This window comes from Plectrocnemia conspersa, unplaced genomic scaffold, assembly GCF_051122295.1.
Source record: "Plectrocnemia conspersa isolate PC_06_02 unplaced genomic scaffold, ASM5112229v1 ptg000003l, whole genome shotgun sequence".
Classification (NCBI taxonomy): domain Eukaryota; kingdom Metazoa; phylum Arthropoda; class Insecta; order Trichoptera; family Polycentropodidae; genus Plectrocnemia; species Plectrocnemia conspersa.
This window is the reverse complement of record NW_028277167.1, coordinates 26,287,105-26,302,571: the sequence shown is the minus strand read 5'-3', so window position 1 is coordinate 26,302,571 and position 15,467 is coordinate 26,287,105. Positions and strand designations below refer to the sequence as shown.

The following is a 15,467-nucleotide window of genomic DNA, read 5'->3' as shown; positions in this document are numbered from 1 at the left end:
TTTTTATATTTGTCGCCATTTTACAAAAAATCGACACATTGGATTTTGCTAACGAATATACACAGACATATCAAATATATTAATATATAACAAATGTAATAATATATAATATATATATATTAATATATTATATATAACGAACATATCAAATATATTTTATTATAGTTTATAAATAAATGAAAATCACTTTTGTAACTTCCCATAGATATAGAAAAAAATATTTTCAACGTAAGGTTGAAAACAAGCAGCGGATGCGAGATACGATTTTATGATAATATTAATATATAAATTCTTAGAATTAAATCATGTCCTTAAGACTATTTTCTCAAAAGTATATATTCTGAAAATATAAACAATATAATTTTTTGATAAAATATGACGAGAGATATTGTATATTACCATTATTATTATTGATTAATGTAATTTTAGACATTTAATAATATAAAACGTGAAATAATATAGATTTAGGCTCACTAAAAAAATATTTTTAATTATATTTAAAAATGTATTAAGATAGCTGATTTATACTAAAAGCGGTTCTTTTAAGTATAAATAATTTTTAATCTAATATGAACCTTTGTGTTTTTAAATTTCTATAAAGTTTGATATGTATTTAAGAGATCGAAATTAGCGAATATTAAATACTTATAATTACGATCGATCGATTACGATTATTCTGATTATACATATTGTTATTCTGGTGATCAATTTAAATAAAGCTAGGTTGTACATATTAGGTATAAAAATAATATCATATATATTAATGTATTTAATAAGATCAATAAAAAAACGATTTTATTTACACTTTCATAGCATATTAGTTATCGAAAAATTGTGGACGTAAAGTATGTTTCAAACCTTACCAATTTTAATAATCAACTAAAAACAACTACCTGATATGAAATTTAAACGCTTTTTTTAATATTAATGAATAGCTAAACTTTTTCAATTTAAAATAAAATAAAATTACACCCATAATTATCAAATTCTCGCAGATTTTCCAGCAAAAAAACCCCAATCTTCACATAATATTTCACTCGGAGTGAAAAAAGAAATCTCGAAGCGGTCTTAATTTAAAAATGCAAATACGTGAATCCCCCCCCCCCACTCACCGCAAAAGAGGAGACGTAATTAATTATAAAAGGATGAGTTATGACAGTCGTGTGATTAATTTAAATAAAAATGGACGGTGGGGTCGAGACGATGATGGATGTAACGGGACCGCGACCCCCGATATGCGCTCCTGACGAGCCGGGAAAACCGGGAAAGCCGCAAAAGCTTGAGCCAGTAGCCTCTGGGCCCCGCGACTGAGCGGAGGCTTTCGCCGGCCGCAGCGCGTCACGTAAACACGTAAACGTAAACAATAAAAAAATCTCGGGAAAAATATGGAAAAACTATTGGGCGCTCCACCCTAACTTTCAAGTTGAATTTCGCCGATTGATTAACGCGTGTTTTGTGCTAGATTTGTGTTTTATCAATACTATCAAATATTTTCGCGCCAGTGATTCAGGTTTTAATATTAAAATGTAACATATAGAGGGAATATGATGCTATTAAATTGACTGAAGCAATGTATATTGAGTAATACTTATCAATTTGTATTTAATTTTTTTTTAATTGACTGTCTAGAAGTATTGTGTTTGTGTTGATATTAAAGTAGATATCTTTAATGGAATAAATATATCCCCTCTGTATTGTTTATATATATCTCGAAAGGTTTTTCTTATACATAAGACTTACACATCACTTAAGTTTAAAATAAATTATTTGGTAATTGCTTATGTAATGGCATAAGTGCCATATATTTATGATACACTTATGCCTTTATAAATTTATTTTTTACCAACACATGTTTGCTTTTTGAAATATTCAAACTTAAACTTAATTTCTTATTAACAATTTACAAGGGCTTAATATTTGAAATGGAATCGGTATAAGTTATATAAAAAAGATGTAAAGTGAAAACGTAGAAATTTTTTTTGAAAAAAACATTTTTTTTACATAAATTATGTTAGGTTTATGATATATAATATTTTAAAAGCAATAGTTTTATTAATAGGTAATAGCATAAATATATATATACGTTATTTAATCATAGCTTCAACTTAGTTAATTAAGATTTAAAGTGTGAACTTTTAAAGATACACTAATTTTCTTCTATGTATATTAAAATATATCTTTTCTGTCAATTGCAGTGCATTAAAAAAAAATAACAAATTAACAAGTTTATTAATGTTAGTGTATTTTATATTTTTTCAAAGCTTTTTTTTACATTATTTTGAATACATTCTTATTGTTTTTTTTATTGGCTTAAGTGTTTGTAATTTTTATGGCTATGTTGATTTTTGCATATATTTTAAACCATATATGCATAACTATAATCCGCCATAATGGGAAGTTTAATTATATAATAATCAGTAACTCTTATCTCACAGATATGATAGAAACCAACTAGGGGTTGATATAGAATTTAAACCCAGATCCTTTAGGTATTAGTCATCGACTTATACCACTAATCTATTGTACTGCTTTTCAATTTACAACAGTTATATCCTACGACAGCTCATTATTTTTTTTATGAACATATTTAATAAAATATTATATAATAGCTTAAATTATATAATATTTGAGTTTTTTGTATAGTGATTAATATATGTACACAGTTTGATAAGCTAATGAACGCGTTGACTTTGATGCAATATGTTAAAGAATTTAAAAATTCCATAACCAAGCGTGCATACATTACAATAAAACCACGTTTATAAATATATATAAAAACATTTTTCGCCGACGACGACGGTATGCGGCACGCACAGGCAACGAAGTAGCATACACGTATTTTTTCAAAATCTTTTTAATTTCATTGGAACCATTGAAATTCTGATTCTTATAATTCAATACAAAATTATATAATTTTTGCCCTTAAGCAAATGAAAAATAAAAACATCTGATCTTATATTTCAATATCGGCTTTAAAACAACATTAATTCTCAGAACAGCTGTTTTACTCACTTCCAACGATACATGAATTTATTGTAAATTACATATTAATCACAATTTTTCAAAATAATAAAGATAAGGTAGATGCTCTCAAGATTGCATTAATTTATTTAACGGACTTGTAACATGTATATAGCAGGCTCGGGCGGTTATCTACTTTCTCTCTCGTTCGCTCGCGTGTTAAGTGACGAGAGTGAGTGAGAGATAAGGGCATGCGGAACGCATGTAACGCACAGTTTTATCTCTCACTCACTCTCATCATTTATCACATGAGCGAGCGCGAGCGAGAGTATCTCGCCGATCGCGCCTGGTATATAGGTGTATTATTGAAATACTAATAGGTACGAAGGAATAGCGTAATTCGTAGCGTCTTAAACTAGTAACTCCGAGCTTGAGCGGCACTAAATTTTTTGTTTATAAAAAATGCGCTAATTTAAAAAAAAACCGCCCCAGCTGCAGTAACATATATTGATTATTCTATAGCACATAAAATTTATAATTAATAATAAAGATGTCACCGATTCCCAGATTTTGGTGTATCAATTATGTCTGATTGACTAACTCAGTTTGTACAGATTTGTCCGTTGTAACGCATTGGACTTACGCCTGTTAGATTAAAACGGAAGTTTTAATGAAAAATAAATATTTTTTTTTTAAATAGGAAAACATTTATTTCCAATTATAAATATATAAAAATATGTATCATTAGAAAAACTTTAAAAAATATTTCATAAGTCACATTTTGCGTCGCATTTCGTAATAAGTATACTTCACTAAAAAGGTCTTGAATCGTGCTTTTAGTAAAAGTTTCTAGAAATAATTGTGCACAGAATATAAGCATTTTTTTAATAAAAAAACTGTATTTTAAGCTTCATATTATAATATTTTTAGGTTATTTTCCTTTATTCTTTTTAGTATATCAATTTATTAATTAAAACTTCACCTTTTTTAGATTCGTGAATATGTGCAAAAGTCATAAATCGTGTGTCAATAACATATGGTTTATAAATATATAGCAACACGGTTTTCGTCTGCGTCGTTCCATGGCGCCTACAAAACGCGGTAAAAAATCTCTCGATTTTAAAATCTACATCGATTTTGTCTATATTGACTTTAAATTAGGGTTAGACATTGAGTTGAGCAAATAAAAATAAATCTATGTTCAAGTGTGTATTTATGAATGTTTGGATGACATATAATATATATGTACATCTGTATGTACTATATAAGTATGTATATGTAATGTTTAATATTATAATACATTTTTGATAGTGTATTTTAAAAGACATTTCAATATAATTTTTTATTAAATTATTCTTAGAAATATTTCTTGTTATTTAAAACATTTTATATTCCTATCGCAATAGGGCTTAAATTGTGTTTTTTTATGTACCGTAGTAAATGCATATTTTGTGATCGCGATTGGAATATATTATTATTATTTAGGTGTACAGAAGAGCCAACTATAAAATTTACGATTTGTATTTAAAGTATAGACCTGTAACTCAATAGCTTAGTGTCTTTTAATCATTCTTAAATTATATCTTTATTTTAATAAATTTAATTATTAAAATATAGCATTATTTAGATTTTGTATTTTTTGTTCTTGAAACATGAAACAAAGACATTTCAAGTAGGATAAAAGTTTAATATTTAATATCAGTACTTCGGTTATCTAAAAACTTTTCGGAATCGAGCTCGTTCAAAATTTACCATATATACAAGATAAGCTTATCGACCATTCAATATGTATGTTCAACTATATGTTATATGATATCGTTTAGATATAGTTACAGTTAGTTAATCAGTTTGAAATAATCATGACTTATTTTTTATAAATATAAATTAAAGTTGGGATATAACGCAGTGGTGATAAAAAAAAAGTTTTAGGAAGAGTGTGATAGACAGAGAACAATTCAATTATGGCTTAAAAATATTCGCTCTGGGAATATAAACCTCGAAAATTAATTTCGAGGAAGGCCTAAAACTATTGTAATCAAAGAACAATAGAAAGCCACAGTGGAAGTTAATTCACACATTTTCATGATTGTTTTTGGCACTTTTCTGCGATAGAACAGATGAGAATTATAACAACTACATTTGTAATTTTATTCTATTTTTTTCAATTTAACTAAAATTTATTAGGTCTTAATTTTATTTTATTGTAAACTGATTGAATATCAAATATAAAGATGTACTTGTAGGCAGATTTTACTGTTGTCAGATATTGGTAATAAGTTGCTTGTTAATATTTATCAGTATTCATGAATACTATTTTCATTTGTTTTTGTAAAGTAAAGCGCAAAATTACGAGCGCAAAATGCAACAAAATGAGCGTTTCGCCAAAAACAGTTATTATGTTAATATAATAATATATTCTTTTGCGATTAAATGAGACAATAATAAACAACTGTTGCTAAGCATTCTACGCAAAGTTCAGGCAAAAAGTGATATTTGAGAGAGTTTCGCATTTATTTACAATTTCAAAACAATAAGTCTATTAAGAAGCATTCTCTTCTTCTCCACCGAACTTTATTTAACAATGCTTTATGAGATATTCGAACGAGAAGATGCGAGCTCGGTCCAAAATCAAAATTTACGACAAGCGGTCGCCAGCACGGCGAAAAAAGAACGACTTTTTATATATCCACACTGTAAAAGCATAAACTATGCGAATTTATTATTTCGTCGTCTGAGAGGGAAATTCGTCGTCGTCATTTCGCGTTGTTGCTGCGTATCAACGTTTACGGTTACGTACACGTAGCTATATAAAATAACTTTGCAATTTCATACACAGAGTACTCGATCGTACCTAAGAGCTCTCAGGTGTATTTTCCTCGAATTTACAATTGCGAGTGTACACGTAAAAATTTATCACGTATGGCACACTTAATATCGTTGTAAATTTGTTTCGTTCATATGTGCGCTAGCTGTGCGGGGGAGGAGCGTCAAATATGGGCGGTTAAACGGAAATTGTATTATAATAATTAAACATTAAAAAAGTGATATTATTATCATATATTCGGAATGTAATATTTTTTAACGTCTAAGTGAAATATTTATATTTTTACTTAATTTATTTAATCGATAACAGAAAATTTACTTTTTATTCCCAGTTATAAAGAGTGTATTTTTTTGATAAAACACATAAAAATCGTGGTAATCGCCACGATAATGGAAAGATAATTTTATACCATTAGTTTTTAAATATGATTAGCGCCGCGGCTCGCTCGATTGAAGCACAATTTGTGGCTGTATATCGGAAATAACGCGGCGAATGTTGGCTTCTGGGATGTCTAGCGTTTTTGATTTATCGGCGTAGAATAGCGACTACACATATCTATACAGAAAATAATCCAAAGGTGTTAAATCACACGATCTTGGAGGCTCATTACGCGATATTAGGAGTTCATCAAATGTTTCCTTAAATAAATTGATTATGGCGCGCGCTGTGTGGCTTATTGTGCCATCTTGTTGAAACCAAAGCTTTTCCACATTAATGCTATTTAATTGGGGAACGAAAAAGTCAGTAATAATAGATCTATAGCGCTCTTCATTAACTGTAACGTTCTGGTCAGCATTCTTTTTTAAAAAATATGGACAAACGATTCCACTAGCTCATAAAGTACACCAAACAGTGACTTTTTGTGGATGTAATTGCATATTAATAATATCTTGTAGATTTTATTCACTCCAAATTCAGCAATTTTGCTTGTGACGTAGCCATTCAAACAAAAATGAGCTTGATCGCTGAACAACATTTTTTGTTGAAAATGAGGATCAAAAACAATCTCGTTTTCGGCTTATTCACAATTAAAAAGCCGCTTTAATTCTTGCACGAACTCGATCTTGTATGCTCGTAAACTAATATCTTTCCGTAAAATCTTCCATTAAGTGTATGGACACAAATCCAACTGCTGGCGAATCGACTCATTCGGCTACTCCTCAATACCACGCTCTACAGCAGAAACAACTTTTGTGTGCACTGTACGACGTCTCTGCGGATGCGTATTATCAATTAGAGTATGCCTTGTGCGAAAACGGTCTATTTTTATTTAAATTACTTGCTCGGATAGACATTTATGTCGACAGTAAAATGGACGTAGTGCAAATTTTGTGAACTATGCCACGATTTTTGAAATAAATTTGCATAATTTGCAAGCGTTGTTCTGCTGCAACTTTATTCATAGTGAAATAGCAAACCAAACCGAGCACAAATCAGCTGTTAGCTGGCAAATTGGCAGTCGCTAGAAAAAGTGTTGCTAATTCAAAATACGAACCTCTAAAAAAATCTTTATATTGCATTTACTTATTTTTAAAATGATCAGCTTTTATGTATTTATGTTTATATCTATCCCCTTTTTATCCATATTACGGCTTATAATAAGTGAGAATTAAATAAAAACTATCTAAACCAAAATTCAACCAATAGGAGAGCGCAAAAATCAATTATCTATTTTCAAACCAAAACCTAAAATATTCTGTTCAAACCAAAACCTTAACTAAATGAATTTATTAAGCTCCAAAAAATAGCACCGCCTTTAGGGTGTACCATTATGACATAAAACTTTTTGGATTGGTTTTTCTGAGAAAATGTAATATTATTGTTGTCGCTTCGCTGAATAATTTATTCATGGTTTTTTTGCATTATTTATAATATTCAAGAAAAATTCTTATTATTTATTTAATTTAAAAATAACTCTAATAAAACAGTAAACCGAGTCAAATTAGCCGGGTTTGTTTTAGATTTAACCGAAAAACTGCTAAATCGGTTTGGAAGCTCTGGAAGGAATTTCTCGGCTTTCGAAAGATTTCTCGGCTTTCGAATTTTTCTGTCGAAGTTCATCACTTTGGGCGTTGACTGAGCAGCGTGTTTAGTGTTAATGTATTTCCAGAACACTTTGGGATCATTTTTAAAACGATTTAGGCAACTTGTGATATATTTTTTTAGTAAATACAGATTGTTTAAATAATTTAGGTTGTTATGTGTTTTTAGAGAAAAACAAACTTTAATTTAGAAAATAAAAAAAGTTTCACAAAATACAATTCATAACCGTATATTATTTTATGAATATTATTTTATATATTTTTAAATATAAGGTTTGTCCATTATAAACGATTTCATCCTAAATAACATTCCACAATTCTCTGTAATTTTACGCTCTTTAATTTCAATTTAATATTCATCCGAAGAAATTCAATATTTAACAGGTTCTTAAAACGCACAATCAGCAGTAACGAACGACAATTTCAACTTCTCTAATTATCTCAAAAACGGTCGTATCCCACTGATTGATACAAAATTATAAGGCAGACACATACACATAACCACAAATACACAGACGCACCAAAACATCGGTATCCGATTGTCTTGAATAAAATATAAGCTACACGTCCCGTTTCGCGTATTTCCGTGGGTGTATTCCCATTTTAATTTTCTTTTCGTTGCTCGTATTGCTTTTTCACCCATTCCCTTGACCAGATTGAGAAGCGCTGAGAATCGTTTGAATTCGGTATGAATTTTGCGCGTCAGCGAGATGTTATCTTTGGCCTTATTTATAGTCTAGAACTCGTTTGTGAAACTTATGCGACCTTAGAACAATAACAACGGGTTTCTTGACTAGCTATGATAGTTGAATATTATTGTATAAAATATAAATATAAGTCACGCGCAGTCACTGGTTTCGCTTTAAGCTTTTGATTAAAAGTTCGCGACATAATTAAATCGCGCTTTTTGTTTGTTGCTTACTGTTTAATTTGATTGCTATCCTATGCGATGTTCACAATGATAATTATTATTAAAACAACGAGAATCGCGGTTTATATAAATATACATAGTGTAACAAAACCTTTTATGTGCCATAATTTTCATAGTAAAATTAGTTAGATAAAGTTAATCTCAATGTTTGTAAATTCCACCTTTTGCGCCCGGAATATAAACTAAATAAATATAAAACGCCGTGTGTGTTAATAAATATCTATATGAACGCAAGGTAAGTTAAACCCAAAATAAGGCATGGCCCCACATGGGCTTTCGCTTTTCTGAATTATGAATCTGCCTCCTTAAACAGGGCTTCACCCTCCAAATAAGGTACGTAATAATAAAATTCAATATTGTATTTGAAAAGAAGAGATGGGGTGTGAAAATTCAATTAAGTCATATCAATACACCTTACTTTAACTAATATTCAATACCAGAATAGTACGATTGAATTATTAACGGATAGGTATCTTAACCAGTAGTAAATTATTTACGTAATATTAACATATTAATTTTTGATTAAAAATAGTATTAGTATTAACACATCATTATTAAATACTATGTTACTGTTTTTTCGATTCCTGAAATATATAATTTTTTGAAAAAGAAATTTTGCTTTCAATTTCACTCTATTATTATTTCTAAAAATTCATTTTATATTTTTTTAATACGTATAAAGCATTTCCTATGAACTAAATGTACGACCTAACTACATTTTTTCATTATTCATTACGATATTCATATGTGAGTTTAGAAAAGTAAACATTATCTGTGATGATCGATTAGAATTAAAATTATGTAATAACCACTAATTCTGATCTCTTAGATACATTAAAAATTAAGAAACCTCACTAAAGTGTTTATGAAATTCGAACCATGGGTTTTCAGGTCAATAGTCAGCGACTTATTTATCTTATATTAATAATTTTTTCATGTCGTTGAATATTTTTTCATTAAATTTGTTTCTTCATTTCTAGTATAAAAATTGTTTATATTTGTACATACTTGTGTATAGCGTTTGAAAATTTTATTATTTGCTAAGTTTTATTGTCATATGTATTAAATATCCATCTAGTTATGAGACTTGAGTGTTTTCACTAATTAGTGCATTAGTGTTATTAAAAATAAAATCCTAATATTATATTTAAAAAAAAAAATATCTTGTAGCTGAATTAATTTAAGATTTATGCATATTTTTCAATATATTTTAAATGTTTTATTTAATAACCAATTTGTCTTAATCTTTTCACATATTCTATAAATATTTTGTTTTCAAAAATTAAATTAAAAAAATGCTTCTCACAATAAAGTTTGTTTAAATGTTATCGCTTTAATAATCAAAACATACATTTTTTCTAAGCTATTGATCTAAGATATATTTAGTTAAAAATCAGATGATTATTTTATTATTTATACAATTTTATGTATTAGTTTTTCATTATATGAATAAGCGCTTCCGGTTGTATGTAAGACCAGTAAGGTTTGTTAAACAAAATAGTCGCCGGAAAATCTGATAACAGTTTATTTATATTATGTAGCAACTAAAAGTAGAACTTTTAAAATGATTAATGCAAGAGGTAAATGACAATAGTGGTTTTTACGCAAGTTAGACGCCTTGTTTATCGCTATTATTTACGCGTAAGAGGGTAGTTTTTCTGGAGCTTATGAGGTGTTCTGTGTAATTTTTGATTGATATGCATTAATCTATATAATTTAATTTATTCTAAAAAATCTCAATTATTATTTAAAATAATTGTTTTATTATTATTCAAGAAAGATAAATCCCTATTTTGCACAAGTACTCAATAATTTTTGTATTTAAGGTATTCTGGTATTACTTATAGATCATGTTTTTATTTATACGTAATATATTCGTATATACAATAAAACATAAAAATCACACAAATACAGTGGAATATGAAAAAACATAATATTTTATCGCTGTTGTGCAGCAAATCTACCTTTGCTATTATTTTGCTTTAACCCTTTACACGCCAGCCAATTTTTATGAGACACCTAGTATTTCTCTTAACGCGACGGTATCTCTTTCTAAAACTACATATAAAATACTTGGTTTATTAATATATGAAGTTACTACAATAATCTTTATTAATAAAAAATAATTTGTAATTAATAGAACATTAATTTGTTTTAAAAAAATCAACAAGTTACTAACCGGTGGGTCACTGGCATTATATGATGCGAATGTTTTGATGATTTTTTTAGGTAAAAACTTTGGTTTTTCATTACCATTTTTTTTCTAAGCTTGAATCTATTCAGTATGTTGTGCTGTACTCATTCTTAGAACTGAGGTCATTAAAACTGCTATTTCAAACATTATGGAATTATGGAAAGGAAATACTAACTCGCATTGACAGAGGGTCTAATAATAGAGGAGATAATTCAGTGTTGAGCAATTGTGTTAAAGATTTCACGGAACACCTGTTAGCACATCCGTTCTGTGGCGTTAATCACTCGCAAGATCTAGTGATATCTTGCCCAAAAACAATCTAGCGTATATCTTGCCCAAAAACAACTATTGTCATCTTGCAATATTATTAACGGTCTTTGAAAGTGTTTTGATTTTATTTTGTTATACATTTTCAGTTTTACTTCAAAGCGTAAATATATTTCGTTGGTAAGAGCAGCAAACAATGCAATTGGCCCACCAACATCCGCATCTGTAATTCGTCAGAGCTGTCTCAAATAAAGAATATAAAAAATATGACATCTTGTTACATCAGACAGTCAGAGAGAGTCTCAGAGAACAAACAATCTCAGGCAGTTAATTTTGACTCTGAGATGTCCATTATTTATTGTATGCTTTATTGTTGTTGTACATCCCTTTGAGGTCATTCTCTTACAATTACTAAGTTGCATATATTTATATTTATGAGCTGAATCACAATCTCACAAATAAACACATAGTATTTTGATATTTGCACGCATGATTTCACGGCCCATTTGCCCGGGCATCGATCACGTGATTACGTTTTTTCGCGATAAAGAAGAGCCGAGAGCGAACGTAGTAGCATTAATTGCACATTATCATCATTGCCCTTTTCCCGGGCGATTCCTTCTCCACTCTCTTCCCCATTCTCAGGCAGCCAAAGGACACAATGGCTTTATATAGTGTCCTGGAGGGGCCATGTAATGGCGTCGATAACTCTCGGGCCGTAAAAGTTTTTTTGCTGTCGCGACTTTACATTCGGGAGAGAAGAAGGAAACGCACCTTAAGCATAAGCGGGGCCCCATATGAGTTACGGCTCCACCACAATAAGCTTGGACGTGTATTTTTTATGACGCAGCCTCCAAGTTGAGAGGATAAACTTTTTACTTACACTAATGCCTGTAATCGTATTGTGACAATGCCTCAAGTCGTATATCATATTTTTTTGACAAAGGCGTTTGTCGCTTGGGTTGTTTGCTCAAAAGAATTAACGTAATTATTTACGTGAATTATAAAAATTAGGGTGGTTATCAAATTCGTCGAGGTTGTTTATCATTTCGTTGTATGTTTTATTTGGTCTCTATTATTGTGTTTTAAATTTATTTAATATTTTTTTTTGCTCATTTTTATTTATCTAATTTGTAAATAAATAGTTATTTTGTTCTTTTAAACTTCCAACCACACTTTTAGATATTTTTATATTGAGTCATTAAATATATCCTTGTGCATTATCATATTATAGATAAGTGCTTTTAATATTAGGAGGTAAAATCTTTCCTAATGAATGAAATAATTTTTAAAGTATTACTTTCTTTGTAATATATCTCTAAAGAACTTTGAAATTATTTTTATACGTTGATTTTTTCTCTTTAAGAGACACCAAAACTTTTTTTCCAAGATTTAATTTGAAATGAGTCTATCGTTAATCGCATTTATTATCTAAAACCTGTAGAAATCTTTATATTTTATTTTTAAAGCTATACAAGAGTGTTTTTTTAAAAAATATTTATCTAATCAGTGAACTCTTTAATCATTCACTGTTTCATGTATTGCTTTAATTCAGGCTGAAAGTGGTGAATCAAAGTCTCTCTAGTAGTAAAAATACTTTCAGAAGCAGTAAATCTTATTAGGTCTAAAAAACTAATGCATAACTGATTATCCGTCAGAAGGTTTTTTTGACAATCCTATTTTTTTATTACTAAACAAGATTGATATAAGATTCCCATAACCTCTATTTACCAGAACGATATACCAGTGGTAAAAATCGGTAACTAATACACGAAAAACATAGATTATAATTATTTATTTTAATCTTTAGTGTATTTTTATTTCCACCGTGGTTCTCCCTTTTGAACTAGGACAGAAAAATGCATCATTTAATGTTATACTATAAATTCTAATGAAATCTAAATATTTTAAAAACAACCACTGACATAGCCAACTTTTGCCCCTCCCTTGAAAAAGCTGAAATAACTCCTCTAGGTACATGAGCATATAATAAAGAAAGTTTTCATTTTAAATTTATTACTTTTGATACAACCTAAAGGAAGCGAAATTTTTGGGTTCTTTTAGGTTAGGTTTTGGTTTGAACAGAAAATTTACGTTACGCAACTATAACAGATGTAAGGATCGAGTATCTTTTTATGGTGGAAAGTATCTGTTTTATAGTGGAAAGTAATAATACAAGTGAAAATGTTTTTTATGTATGCCTTATATTTCTTTATTTATTTGTAGTGGAATAATTTATTTGACTTGAAGTATGTTTATTATTAGTGCAAATTGTTTTGATTAACACTTAGAGCGGTATCGCCGTACATGTACGGTGGTCGATCGTTTACTGTTTAAAGGTATCATAGATAGTTATATATTTACTCATTTATCTTATATAGTTAAATATTTATAGCATTTTTTCATTTAGATTTAATTTAATTGATTTTTATAGAAAATAATACTAATAAATTCAAGAGTATAAAATAAATTAATTTACCAAAAAATATTATATATTAATTTTATAAAAAATATTATGAGCTTCTGATTTGATATAAAAAAATTATGGAAAAATACGTAAAATTAACTCACTTCCATATGTATACTAATAAATTAACAAATGTATATAAATTAACTCACTACTTTAAGGTTTAGGTTATTATTATGATCTTGACTTGAGGTTATTATTTTATCACCCAAAATAAAATAGCAAAATGCATAAATATTTTATAACCTCGAAAATGAAAATAAAAAATGATTTTTAAGTAATGACATATGAATTAAATATCTCAAGACTTACTAAGTAGTTATAGATTAGGTTGTATCGCATTTGGCTAGCTAAAGCCTGCAATATTGCAAAAGATTATTTAAAATAAATATGAAATTTTTAAACTATGATTCACTAATATGCTATTATCTTATCATTATTCAAATTCATATTTTTTCTGAAGTCTGCATATATAATATACTAATTACTGCTGATTTTTTAATAAAAAAGAGTTTCTATAAAGTACAACAATATTTGGTTTTAAATTACGTAGATTTTAGTTAACAATAATACGTTTTAAATTTAATTTAACAATATGCAAAACAAATATTTTCAATGAGTAATAAATACGGAAAACTTTTTGTTAATTAGTACGATATTAGTTTTTCTTATAAAAAAGCATTTTTAATAAATAATAATATAAAAAATATTTTTAATAAATTATTAAATTATATTAATAAAATTGCTCTTTTACGTCATACGATATATTTTGATAGCTGTGATGATCTTTAATGCCAAGTTAATTAATACCTAAATATAGAAATATTTTGTACTTTTTAAAATGAAAATTCAAAAATGATACTACTTTATTAATGCCCTTTTCTTTTTATATTTTTTTGTATTTTATATAACCAAGGGTATGACGATTTTGTTACACGTTTAAATTCAATATTAATATCAAGTCAGTTTGACAATACTGTCAATACTGAAACGCAATGAAGAATGCTCTTTGATAGTCGATACTGCTTCATTTTTAATTCTATTTATTTTAAAACAAATAACACTAAAAAATCTGACACTATGGATAAAATTGATATTAAGTTTAATAACTCTAATAATTCCAAACATATAAATTTATATATGCTTTTGAAAAGATGTAGGGCGTTTATAATGTATTATAATTTAAAACTAACTGTAAATTATAGTCGTGAATAAGATCCTGTTAAGCGGATTTTATTACATTGCAAAAAATATGCAAGGAGTTTTAAAAAAATATATATAAAACGACAAACGTTTTACGACTGCCATCCAGCCGCCGCGGTCGTGTAACAAATTTAGGATATCCTGGTGAAGGTACTTCCGCCGGAACTGTTTTGGCTCTGATTACTTATCACGGTGACGATTTATGGCCGCTAAAAGGAAAATTGTGGCGAAAGGGTATTCAAACAGGGACGGAAACTGCTATTGCTGACAACGCCACGTTAAAATAGAGATTAATTTGATGCCAAGATTTATACTTGCGAGCTTATTTATGAAGCTGGGTCTAGACTTTCAATTCTCCGTGAACTCGATAGACGTTTTAAATAATTAATTTACGTTGAAATACAATAGCTAACTCGCTATTTCAACTTTAAGCGACACGGGTATATTAATTGAGTTAAGTAAAATATAAATAAGTTTCGGAATTTCTGCCGGAGTAGTTGTATTAAAATCATTAAATTATGTTTGTATAGCAAATGCCATTAATACATATGTGTAGCAAATCGATTTACAAATATTTG

At 28.5% G+C, this 15,467-nt stretch overlaps 1 protein-coding gene across 1 annotated transcript in view; it reads left to right on the top strand.

Annotated features, from left to right (window-relative positions):
* The first annotated feature begins 1,314 nt into the window (after positions 1 to 1,314).
* The window catches only part of LOC148237116 (lachesin-like), a 139,591-nt gene continuing 125,438 nt past the window's right edge, over positions 1,315 to 15,467 (top strand). Inside the window, exon 1 of the mRNA XM_088182366.1 lies at positions 1,315 to 1,510. The gene's annotated coding sequence lies outside the window, so the exon portion shown is untranslated. The remainder of the gene's footprint in view (positions 1,511 to 15,467) is intronic.